At 37.6% G+C, this 12,373-nt stretch overlaps 1 long non-coding RNA gene across 1 annotated transcript; it reads right to left on the bottom strand.

Moving 5' to 3' along the window:
- Positions 1-9,743: 9,743 nt before the first annotated feature.
- Positions 9,744-11,892, bottom strand: LOC140578537 (uncharacterized). Its single transcript, XR_011982788.1, has 2 exons — positions 11,182-11,892; positions 9,744-10,113 (listed from the first exon to the last, which is right to left on the bottom strand). It is a non-coding gene; the product is annotated as an uncharacterized lncRNA (long non-coding RNA).
- Positions 11,893-12,373: the final 481 nt, after the last annotated feature.

Below are 12,373 nucleotides of genomic sequence, written 5' to 3'. Positions count from 1 at the left end.
TGATCTTGCATGGGAAATAAATATATAATTTATAAATAAATATACAATTTATCAGAACGGTAGATGCAGAATCAGATATTGCAATTTGGTTATACAGTATTGAATTTCAATCTGCAAATTGTTCCACATGGGTCAAAGTGAGGCCGTTTGTTTATTATTATATAGTGAATAAAACAAATGTGAGAAATTCAATGTTCCATATACCAATAAAAACTCAGACATTGAGGAAGGAGGAAATGGCATGACAGGGAAATGAGAAACGGGGTAAAATCTGAGATAAGTGACAGATGAGTCAAAGGAAGAAATACAAAAAAAAAATAAGACAAAGGAGAAAAATAGGGGAAAATATGGCTGACCAGAAGACTGGAGATAAGGACAGGTTAAATTAAATGATTTTTTGCACATTTTTTCTGCATTTATTAGTAGGTTTCCCATGGTAGCACCCAAACCGAGTTCAGTTTTTAAATCAGAGCTGTATCTCTTTTTATTTATTATTATTATTATTATTATTATTGTTGTTATGATAACATCATGATAACATCATGATAACATCATGATAACAACAACAACAACAACTGTACAATGGCATATCCTCAAATAATCCTGAAATACATTCCAAATATCTGAGAAACACTATCTTTCATGTGTCAGTCATTCAATATTTATTAAGGAAGCAACATATCTGACAGGTCAGACTTGATTCAGCTTTGTACCTTTTGTGTGTATTTCCATTGGGATTATTATTGGGATTTTGCTGCCGTGTCCATATAGCTCTCATCTCAGATTCCTTGAGTTGATTGCGTTGTGTTTAGTTTGAATTAGGGATCTTGTCTCAGCCTGTATATATCGTGAAATAGACTGCATCAATAAGTCAAGTTATGGCGTGGCGATGAATGGACTGTTTTGGCTTGGAGTGGACATCGTGTTTTAACGGCAACGCAAATGTGCTGTTATTTTAATTGTATCTTTGTTAGTACTTTACTAATGCTATAACGACCGAACCCCAGATAAGAGGCTGGTAATGGCTGGCTAGACTATAACAGGGTTAGGTTTCTGATATTCGCGAATCGTATTGATTTGCAGGATTCAATTTGAGACACCTTGCACAACTATTAAAACAATGCTAAGTCAGGAATTGTGCAGCAAATTGAAAATGGTTCAACTTGGGCATTTTTTTTTTTGGGAGATTGAAATAGTTTCCAGTGAACGGTAAGAAATAAAGATAAATATGATGAGTAAATATTCTAGAAGTGTAGAACTTATATAATGATGGTCTCCTTTATGAAATTGGAATCTGCTGCTCTTTGATTCCTAGTTCTGTTAGATATGCAACCCCCACAGCCCTTCCACCCTCACGACCTTCTTAAGGAGACTTCGATATTCCGACTCCGCTGTTTATCTCTGTTCTCTTTCAAGAAGCCTTACTGAAAACCAGCTCTATCAAAGTAAATGAGTCCTTGAGAAAGATACAGGTTTTCAAGGAATAACTTGCTGATGGTGTTTTCGTCTGAGAAAACCAAGTACTTGAATACAGTAAATAAATAATGTAAGTGCAGAGTGTAATATAAGAACATTATCTTGCGATAAATTCAAAGACACCCTCAAAACACAAAAAGCCAAAGAGGAGATGCATTCCCCATGAACTTGACTACCTAAGGCTCCGGTGTGAATGGCCAAATCGCTCTCATACATAAAACTGCTTTTTGAAATTTGTTTTAGATCCTGCCGCATGAAATATTGATGTTATGTAAGAAATATGGTCTAGGCTCCTTCCACTAAAACCTTGCTATTATCCATGGACTCTGAAGAATGTTGTCATTGTAACTGGAATGATAAACCTCCTTTAGGCCCATCTGATTGCCATGAGCAATTGGGCATGACTAAAGGTGTTCCTCTTCCTTTTGCTTTTATTGTTTCTAACCCACCCACCCCCCACCCCCCATGACAAATGAAAATCCCGCTCCCTTGACTTACTTGATGTTTTTTTTCTGTTTTCCCATGTCCTCCACTCTTTTAAAAGTAATCGTTGTTCTATTTGACATCCCTGCGGCCTACAGATGAATTGAGCAACTCTAGTATTTCCCCTAGGGGGGGCTTTCCGCCTGCTTCCCATCTCCCCTTGCTGATACTGTGCTCTGCGCTGAGAGAAGACGTTTGTGATTCACGGAGAAGGCTTCTCAAACATTCGTTAAAAAAACAGAACAAAATAGTCTAAAGGCTCTTTGTACCCATTAATATATAGAGCTGTAGATATAATCAACAAAATAAAACCGACGCTCAGCTACTTCAGCCAATATTTACATTCCATCAGCACTGATCAGTGCCGCGTTTGCACTCATTGTCTCTCCATGATAATTCGGTATCACTAAGCTAGCTTCTTTGTGCTGCATATGAATGTCGACCAAACAAGGTTTTGTCTAAATTAAAGAGAATGTTTGTTTTCGACTAGTTACTTTAAAAGGTTTTAAGGTTTTTTTTTTTTTGTTTTTGTTTTTTTGCAGCTAGCGAAAGAAGTTTCCGTGGTGTTACTTTCTTGAAAGCAGAGAAGTCTCCCTGGATGAAAAAAGGCGAAAGAATCCTTCTTTCTTTGTGCCAAAGCATGCCAACACATTTTATCATACCCAAATATATGCGGCTGTAAATAATTAATCTTATGTGCTCCTCATTATTTCTGAGCTGTCTTCCTTCTGAACAATAAAACACTCTAGGCAGTGTTCCTACAGTTCTTTTTCCGCATGGTGCCAGTATCTTCATCATTATAGAGTTCAAATAAGCATTGATAGAGAGATGTGGATAAAAAAAAAATAATTATAAATCGGAGACGGACTTCGTTGCAAACTGTCTCTCACATCATTATGGAGTAAAAACCAGAATACTTTGACATTAACGCTAATTTTATCAATTAAACCAATTTTCTTTTTCTTCGGGAGTTTTGACTATAGTATTGTTAATATCTATGTTAGTAAAGTAGCATTTGGGTCTTTTAAGCTTCCTAAATGAATGCAATTTAATTCATGAAAAGGACAGTATGACAGCGAAAATGACAATGTGCTGCATATTCTCATTGACCTCAAGGAGACTTTTTCTGGATATTAAATGCTGAAATAGTTGCTTTGATCTTTTTAATAGTCATTTTTATGCGTTTTATGCATATAGGCTGATTAGGCGATGGGGACTCCCTATTTAGTTCATGAATTAGTTTTTAATCTTAAATTTTTTTGCACACAATAAAATATCCATCCTTACTTTTCTTCATTGTTACTGAGTGTATGCTTATTAAAATTGCATTTTTTAAAAGCAAGTGTTTCAGTTACATTGAGGGTAATTGTTGAAAAACAAGTCAATTTTTTCGTTTCTGAATGCACATGAGCATGATATTTGTTTGCTGTTTTCCAAAATAAATGCCAGAGAAAGACATTTCCAAATCAAAATGAATAAAATAAAGATTTTGAGTACAAAATACCATTACTGAGCAACAGTGTAATGAGATGAGCACGATTGATTTCCAACCCATTGCAGGGCACACTCACACACCATTCAAGGCAAGTTTGTTTATATAGTACAATTCAAATGCAAGGCAATTCAAAGTGAATGCACACATTCACAGGCAATTTGGTAACTCCAATTAACTTCAGCCAGTTTTTGGACTGGGGGGGCTGAAAAACCCAGACCCAGGGGAAACCCCACAACCACAGAACCATGCAAACTCCACACACATGCAGTTGATTTTTTATTTTTTTTTATTTGTTAAACGGTTGCACAGTCTGATAAGAGCGGTTTAGGATACATTTCACTGCGTGTTGTACCTGTCCCAGAGGTGTGAGGCAACAGTGCTAACCACTGCACTAATCACATCAAAAAGGTCAAATTCAAAATATCAAACTACCTTGAGGAATATTGAACAAGATTTCTGATGTAATGTAATTGCAAATGCTCAATGAAGCTACCAGTCTGTTTTCATTTGATTTGGATATTTGAATGCTGATATTGTGTTGTTACATGTTCTCCATCGAGTAATCAATATAAACTTTAGGTTTTTATTTGCATCACAAGTCTGGCCAACAATTGCAGCCAACGGATACTCTACAGTACATCAACATCGCCTGGTGACCTCCTGTGGAAATAGTACTGAGGACAAACAACCCAGCTCTTTATATTTATGTGAGAGAGAGGATTAATATTTCTTAACTTTGTCAATAACAGTGCAAGAGAATCTGGCAAGATGAGACAAAATAACTCTGGCCACCTGTGCTTGACACACTGCTTGACCACCCTTACTCCCAAAACACTTTATTGATTGATGACACTGGAAGCTTTGCCTTTACTGTATTGACCAGAGAAGATTAATGATGGAAGAGCCTCCACGTCTGCTTGGTGAAACCTCGCTGACTGCAAAGGTGTAGCCTCCAGCTGCCGATAAGACATCACCTCATCGAGGACTGTTAGATGCACCACAAGGAGACCAATGACCAAATATGATTTTCTCAACTTATTTTTCAGATTACAATCGTTTTTTCAACCAAAATCCCCATAGAAAATGAAAAATAAGTTAAACCAAGACGACAGTGTCATCCGTCAGCTATATTCTGCTTAACTTCATCCATCCATCCATTTTCTGAAACCGCTAATCCTGTTCAGGGTCACGGGGGGTCCAGAGCCTGGAGGCTACAGGTGCAAGGCAGGGAACAACCCAGAATTGGGTGCCAACCCATCACAGGGCACAAGGCAGGGAACAACCCAGGATGGGGTGCCAATCCATCACAGGACACAGTCACACACCAATCACACATACACACACACCATTCACTGACACATACAATTTGGCAACTCCAGTCAGCCTCAGCATGTTTTTGGACTGTGGGGGGGGGAAACCAGAGAACCCAGAGGGAACCACACTACGACACGGGGAGAACATGCAAACTCCACATACATGGAACCCTGGCGGAGACTTGAACCCAGGTCCCAGAGGTATGAGGTGACAGTGCATCACCATGCCGCCTCACTTAACTTAATTTGTAACTTAAATCAATTTAAGCGCTTGAAGCTGGCCTTTTAGCTAGGAGTGGCTTTGGGCCACAATGGTGCTGAGATCGGCAGGTAGCCATGACAGCTCAATTCACTCGCCATATTCTGGTTCATCTTCCCCAATTAGTTGCACATGCTTTTATTGAGCTTGTCATACTCTCTTCATTCACTTCTTAAGATTCTGTTCAGCTGTGGGTTGTCAGGTACTCAGTTAATAGATGTAAAATGATGTAATAGGTATGTATAACTAAGAACTATCTTTAGTTTATATCGAGTTTGTTCCTTTAAATTTGTTTTCCTTAGAGAAACTGTGACACATTACACCTATTAACATGATGCAGAAGTGATTAATGATAATATACTGTGTGTTTTACGTAGCAATATAGTACTTGCTATACAGTTGACATTAAATTGACACTAGATAAAAATCAGTGTTATATAATGGTCAGAATATTGTTTGGGATTCTGTACAAGGGAATTATTATTATTATTATTATTATTATTATTATTACTGTCATCAAGATTTTTCTGTCACTCAATAAACATGTAGCTTCCCTGCTTGAAACTCTGTTATTGAATTATCTGAAACTATGCTTGCAGAAAGCACTGCATGCAACCTACAGGGACCTAATCTTCTTGCCAACTAATACATAACAGTTGCGCCTTTGGAGGAAATGGGACTTGGTACTGAGATGGCAGGTTCATTATGCACACCTGGGTGTTTTGGGTTGTCGCCAAAGGTTCGTACACACAACACAATAAAATTGGTGTGTGGTAGTACTGCTTTACAAATCTTTAGCTCTTATACTCAGTGGGTACTGGAACCACAATGCGAGAATTCTGTAAGTAGAACACCTGTCATCTAAAAGTAAGAAATGACAGAAAACAAGGCTTGGTTTACTATTTGTACAAGTGTGGGAACAGGTACATTGGAATGTGTTAGTTTTCATATCTCCCATCTTGAGCTCCTTTTTTAAAGACACACGCACAGGGGTCTGAGCACACGGTCAGCCATTCTTCCAGCATCCTTGTAAATGATGGTAATGACAGGGAAATCTTACAGTGGCCCCAAGGCTGCAATGAATAGAAATGTATGTGCAAATACACTGTAAGCCAAACCTTTCTCTTCAAGCATTGCGTGTGTCAAAGGCTATTCAATCTCATTTGCTTTGCACTCATTAGTCATCGTGGATATGAATAAATGTGATTTCCACTATACTGCTTCAAACCAGCCATCCCTCTTGAGAAAACATTACAACCTCCATTAAGGAGCAAGGACTACTGCAACATTATCCAATGTAGCAGAGTAAACTAACCCGATCTTAGCCAACATTTGTTTCCTATGTTGTATGAAATTCGAATTAATTAAAAAAAAAAAAACACAATGCATTTACTAATACTGAAAATACAAAAACAGCAGCAAAGAAATGTAAACACGCAAGTCTACTCCAACAAAAGGGAGAATTAGAAGAAGAAAAATTAAATACAGACATTAATATATATAAATGTAACAGCCAGAGCAAGGGGCAGTGATGGGTATCAGGTCATAATAATATTAAATCTGTCATTACTTTGTAATTCTATTATATTTCATTCTATTATATTGTATAGAACAAAAAACTCACTCAGAGAGGTCCTGTTCACAGCATTGATATCAAAGTTCACCATAAGCTTTTACATGAAGCAGGACTTGTACATTAAGCTGTTCAGTCCATGGACATTTGTGTCATTTGCCCTTCAATCTGTTTTTATCGTCTAATTTGCAATCCATTTGGACCAAACCAATTCTGGGTTATTTATAGAGCTGATTTAATATTGCGGTGGGCGCCACGGAAATTGATGCCACCCCTTAACTAAATCATGAGCATTGAATCCCTAGAAGACTATTAGGGAGCCAAAACAGCTGGTCCGTGGTATGAGCTGGCCAGTATCAATCTTTAATGAATGCAGCGCAGAACCGCTCCGCCGGGATAATTGGGTTTACCTCATATCGTGGCGAAGGCTTGGAGACGTTCACAGACTGATGCCAGAGGGGTCTTCGGCACATACATGGCAGCAGCGCTCAGTGCACTACATCAGTGCTCTAGCTGCTCCCTAAGCAGAGAGCAAAAGGGATCATTGAGCAGTAATTGGGCCTGTGGAAAGCGAAAGGGGTAAAGCGAAATCCCTTTAGCTTTCGACAGCATAGTTACTGAGCTGTTTTTCTTGTAACTTCCTAAGATGCTGGAGATAATAATTTGGACATTTCTACTAACTCTGGTTCTAAGAGCTGTATAATAACTACAATGCAAACAAGCCAGTCACTGTATAAGAATTATATACAGCAAAATTTCACTGCTTTTCTTAAGTTATTGTAAGAACATAAGATCTCGTTTTAGCCCAGTAGTGCATTTGTTGTCTGGATTCCTTCTTTGCAGTTTTATGGGAAATACAAAATAAGATTAAATAGATATCTCTGATCTAAAGGTATATGAGCAATTTCACTCAGGAGAAGAATAATCTTACTTCAACATGCCTCGAAATCCTCAGATTAAAGATAGTCATCAAGGGTTAGCATGATGGTGCACTGAATAACTATTGACCATGTCTTTACTGAATTCCATAAAATTACAAATTCTCTGTTTAAATTCTGACACATGCACCCCCTGTCCTTTTCAACAGAATCTGCTTTTTGTTAATCGGTTAAACGTGCGTGTGTTACATTGCCTTGCCACAATTTATTTGATTCAGGAAGTTCAAATTCAGCACAAATACAAGTCCAGTTCTTATACAAGTCATGACCAGTACCAAAGAGTATTAAATCCTTGCAGACGCTTTCCTAAATCTAATGATTTACAATATGTATTCCCTTTTTCGGTAAGAGATATGGGTTATATGATCTGCAAGAATAAATTATGAATTTGATTAGCTATAGATTGTAATTTTGGCTGTTGTGAAATTCATTTTGTCTGCTCCTTTTCCCCTTCTCTTTACTGAGATTTATCCATTTTTACAAAATCTTGCATACTACAGTCATCCATCGATGTTTGACATTTTATATAATGGAGCTTTCAGACACAAAATGTATTACTAAAACGTCCATTTTATCATTAATTTAAATTACACAAACAGCTTCTTCCGACAGGAATTACCTGATTACTGCACTCTGACTCATTACAGCATTGCACTTTCCCCCTAAACCACTGTAATTGCTTTTAGAAAAGAGGAGAACTATTTTGGCATAGACATAGCAATAACTCACCTGAGACACTGGGTTATAATTGACTTGGAATGACTGTTTCTGTCATATACCATCCCCGTTCAGGCAGGGAGTTAGCACCTGAGAGAGTGAGTGGATTAAAAGGCAGGCAATATTAAGAGCGCTAAATTGCATTAGCTTTACAGCTGTGGTGCGAGTGAACAGTAAATTGGAAAGCATTGCTTTGGCACTCTTCCCCAGAGTCTCTGTAGGCTTCTTCAAGTAGTCCTAATGATAGTCCAGTGCTTTCTGGCGGTCTGCCTGGCAGGAATGGCAGTGACGAGGTGGAGGAGTCACAGGTCTGTAACAACTATTAATACTCAAACCATCTGCTTTGACATACAGCACAGTCACCCTTCTGCTCAATGAAACACTTAAATGAAAACATGTACACGTATCCTTTTTTCGGTTTGTCAAATTGTTGCTTACTTACATTTACAACTGTTCTTAGTAAGATATGTTAAAGGAAGCACGTCTGGTTTTATAGGACATACTACAGTCTGTAGATGTGGAGTTTTTGTACTTGTATGCAATAGATCAGTTATCATTATTTTAAGTGATTATAGAAAATGCATGGATGGAAATGGCTAACATATATATATATGGCTCATCACGAAAACTATTTTTAAGAATGTTAACTGGATACAGGTTTCTTAAGCTAGTGTCAACAAATGTTTACTAATCGTTTAATGTGTACAAAATAATCTACAAATAATCTAGGAAAAAAATTGTTATGTGTGTATATGTATTATATACATATTATATATGGGGAGTTTTTAAATATTATTTCATGAAATGGTCATTCAGTCTATTTACTATGTAAAAGTTGATTAGGTTTTGTCCTCCATATGTTCATACGTTTCTCTGAATGTAAGAAGGACATTTGATAGTGAGTTTTATGTAAAATTTATTGTTTGCTGAAAATTCTATATAATACCCAGATAGCAAAATTCTTTTGGGCCAGATCTGGCCCACACTATTCATTTTCCTTTGGCCCAGATACCGCAAAGAATGACGGCCCTGTGACGGCCCAGACCTGGATTTTCTGATTTGGGCCATAACAGGCCCAGTGACGGCCCAGACATGGTTCTTCCTGATTTGGGCCATAACAGGCCCAGTGACGGCCCAGACATGGTTCTTCCTGATTTGGGCCATAACAGGCCCAGTGACGGCCCAGACATGGATTTTCTGATTTGGGCCATAACAGGCCCAGTGATGGCCCAGACATGGTTCTACCTGATTTGGGCTACAACAGGCCCAGTGACGGCCCAGACATGGATTTTCTGATTTGGGCCATAACAGGCCCAGTGATGGCCCAGACATGGTTCTACCTGATTTGGGCTACAACAGGCCCAGTGACGGCCCAGACATGGATTTTCTGATTTGGGCCATAACAGGCCCAGTGATGGCCCAGACATGGTTCTACCTGATTTGGGCTATAACAGGCCCAGTGACATCATAAAGCACAATGGATACACAATTGATATCAATAAAGTTTATTTTTACTTTTACTATAAACAACATATAAATGCTTTTCAACAAACCACTGATTGATATTTAATTACACTTTACTTTGTAACATCAACAGACAGATGAGGCGTTTAAAGCACTTCACAACATACAAAATATCTAAGAACATGGCCCTGTAAAACTGGTTAATAAAATGTGAAATTTGGGTGGTCAAAAACACACACAAAAAAATCCAAATACAAAACAAGTAAATACATCACAAACAATGGAATTAAGTGTCATTTGCCCTTTTTGCATGTTCCTTCATTCCTCCATCCCTGTCAGGTGCCAACTGAAGCCATCTTTGAATGTTTTTCTCTGCCTCCTGGTCCGTTGCACTCCTAGTTAAGGAATTTTGCAGCCACAACACACAACACAAAACTATTAATGCCACCTGCTTCTAAGGCATAGAACATAAATCATACCATCAAGATCAAGACAGCACCCAACATTTATAGTATAAAACAATTCCAAAACACATACAGTAGTACACAAATAAGGAGATATGAATCATTATGTCCATGACAGAATATCATGAACAAGTAAACAATATTTAAACAGGGTTGTTAATTTCACCATTTAATTCACAACACGTCAAAGTTGTATGCATATATGTATGCAATCTGAAATGTAATATCTGTTCTGATCTGACATAAAAAACACTCATTGCTGAACTGTAACTGTCCAGAAGGCTGCTATATCCAATACTGCACAGAATATATGATATTGTTCCATATGAATTTCATCCCTGTTTTTTTTTTACTGTGACTTTAATATGACACACAACTTTACCAACTTATGATCATGCATAACTGATAAATCTGTCGATTGATCAATTAGACGCATATATATATATATATATATATATATATATATATATATATATATATATATATATATATATATATATATATATATATATATAAGGATATATTTCCATCACTAGGAATTAAATGCACAAAGTCGTAAATTGGAACTTGCGGTGCTCATTTTTAACCAAACAAGTTTCAGATATCACCAGCAACAAAGGAGCAGTGGACTGAAGTGACATGTCCCCCATGAAAAGAAAAAAATAGAAGGTGCAGGTTTGGATTAGCTGTGGCGCGAGCTTTATCACTTCTCAGACAGAGAAATGTTGTTTGGCGTGGGAGATTGTTGTGTTAAATGCGTGTGTCCCACACACAATACGTGAGACTTGAGAGCTCTGCAGATGTAATCTAACGTTAAACATCTGATTTAAACTCGAGAGCCCTGTATTTAATATTATGTCAAGGCGTGTGACTTGTTTGAACCGACTTTTTAAAATGAACGATCATTCCCAACATACCGTTCCGACAGAATCTTAAGCTAAAATCTCTGACTAAAAAGGTTAAATGGAACTTTAAAAGTAACTGAAATATTTCACTTACCACAATTCGCTCGTTATTATTCAAACTGAATCAGCCATCTAAAGTCGATCGACGCCGTCAACAGCCTCAAAGTCCGGTGAAGTTGCAGTGACGTCTAAAGGACATTGATTGGTCTAAACTGAAACGTTAACGCCCACTTATTTCAGGATTGGTTGTTCAGCGTAGATGATCAAATACCGAACGGTCAATAGAAAAGCCCTATACACAAAGTATTCCAAACGGGTTTATATTTTTAAAAGACAAGATTTTAGAGAAGATAAATTAATGTTTTCATTTGTTTTTACTTTTCCTTTTTTAAGTAAACATGTCAGATGAAAAATAATGATTGACGATATACCGTAGTTAACAAAAAATATCCAATAAGTTTTAATGGTTTTCCAATGTTAAACAAAAAAATTATCATATCAGTGGGACTGTACTATGTCAACAGCTGGTGCTTGGAGTCTTTTTGTATGTCAGCCATTGGCCCTTTATTGTGTTTCTCATGATCTTTAGTATAGGCTTTATCCCAAACAGACAGTGGTTATGATATAATAGAGAGCAGAGCCTTCAGCCACAATTTTATGCCAGATGAGGGTCAGGTATGGGACAAAGCATTACCAATGCTCGAACAGACCCAGGTGACATCTTGCAGATTTACATATACAACATAATGAAATGAGAACCTCATATATATTGCCTTAGAAAAGGTGCAACGAGAATGATTCCTGGTCTTAGAGGAATATGTCTTATGAGGAGAGGTTAGCGGAAGTGAATCTGTTTAGCCTTGAGCAAAGGAGACTAAGGGGGGATATGATTCAGGTCTATAAGATTCTAACGGGTCTGGATGCTGTTCAGCCAAATGACTATTTCAGTATTAGTCTAAATATTAGAACTCGTGGCCATAAGTGGAAATTAGCGGGAGAACATGTTAAAACAAATTTGAGGAAGCCCTTCTTTACACAGCGTGTAGTTAGAGTATGGAATATTCTTCCTGCTAGTGTAACGGAAGCTAAAACCATGGGTTCCTTTAAATCCGAGCTAGATAAGATTTTAACAACTCTGAGCTATTAGTTAAGTTCTCCCCAAACGAGCTTGATGGGCCGAATGGCCTCCTCTCGTTTGTAAATTTCTTATGTTCTTATAGACTAAGACCAGGGGTCACCTTTTTGAAACTGGGAGCTACTTCACGGGTACTGAGCCTTACGAAGGG

This window comes from Paramormyrops kingsleyae, chromosome 15 (assembly GCF_048594095.1).
Source record: "Paramormyrops kingsleyae isolate MSU_618 chromosome 15, PKINGS_0.4, whole genome shotgun sequence".
Lineage (NCBI taxonomy): Eukaryota > Metazoa > Chordata > Actinopteri > Osteoglossiformes > Mormyridae > Paramormyrops > Paramormyrops kingsleyae.
Note: the sequence above shows the minus strand (reverse complement) of the source record. Positions and strands in the feature narration are given on the sequence as shown.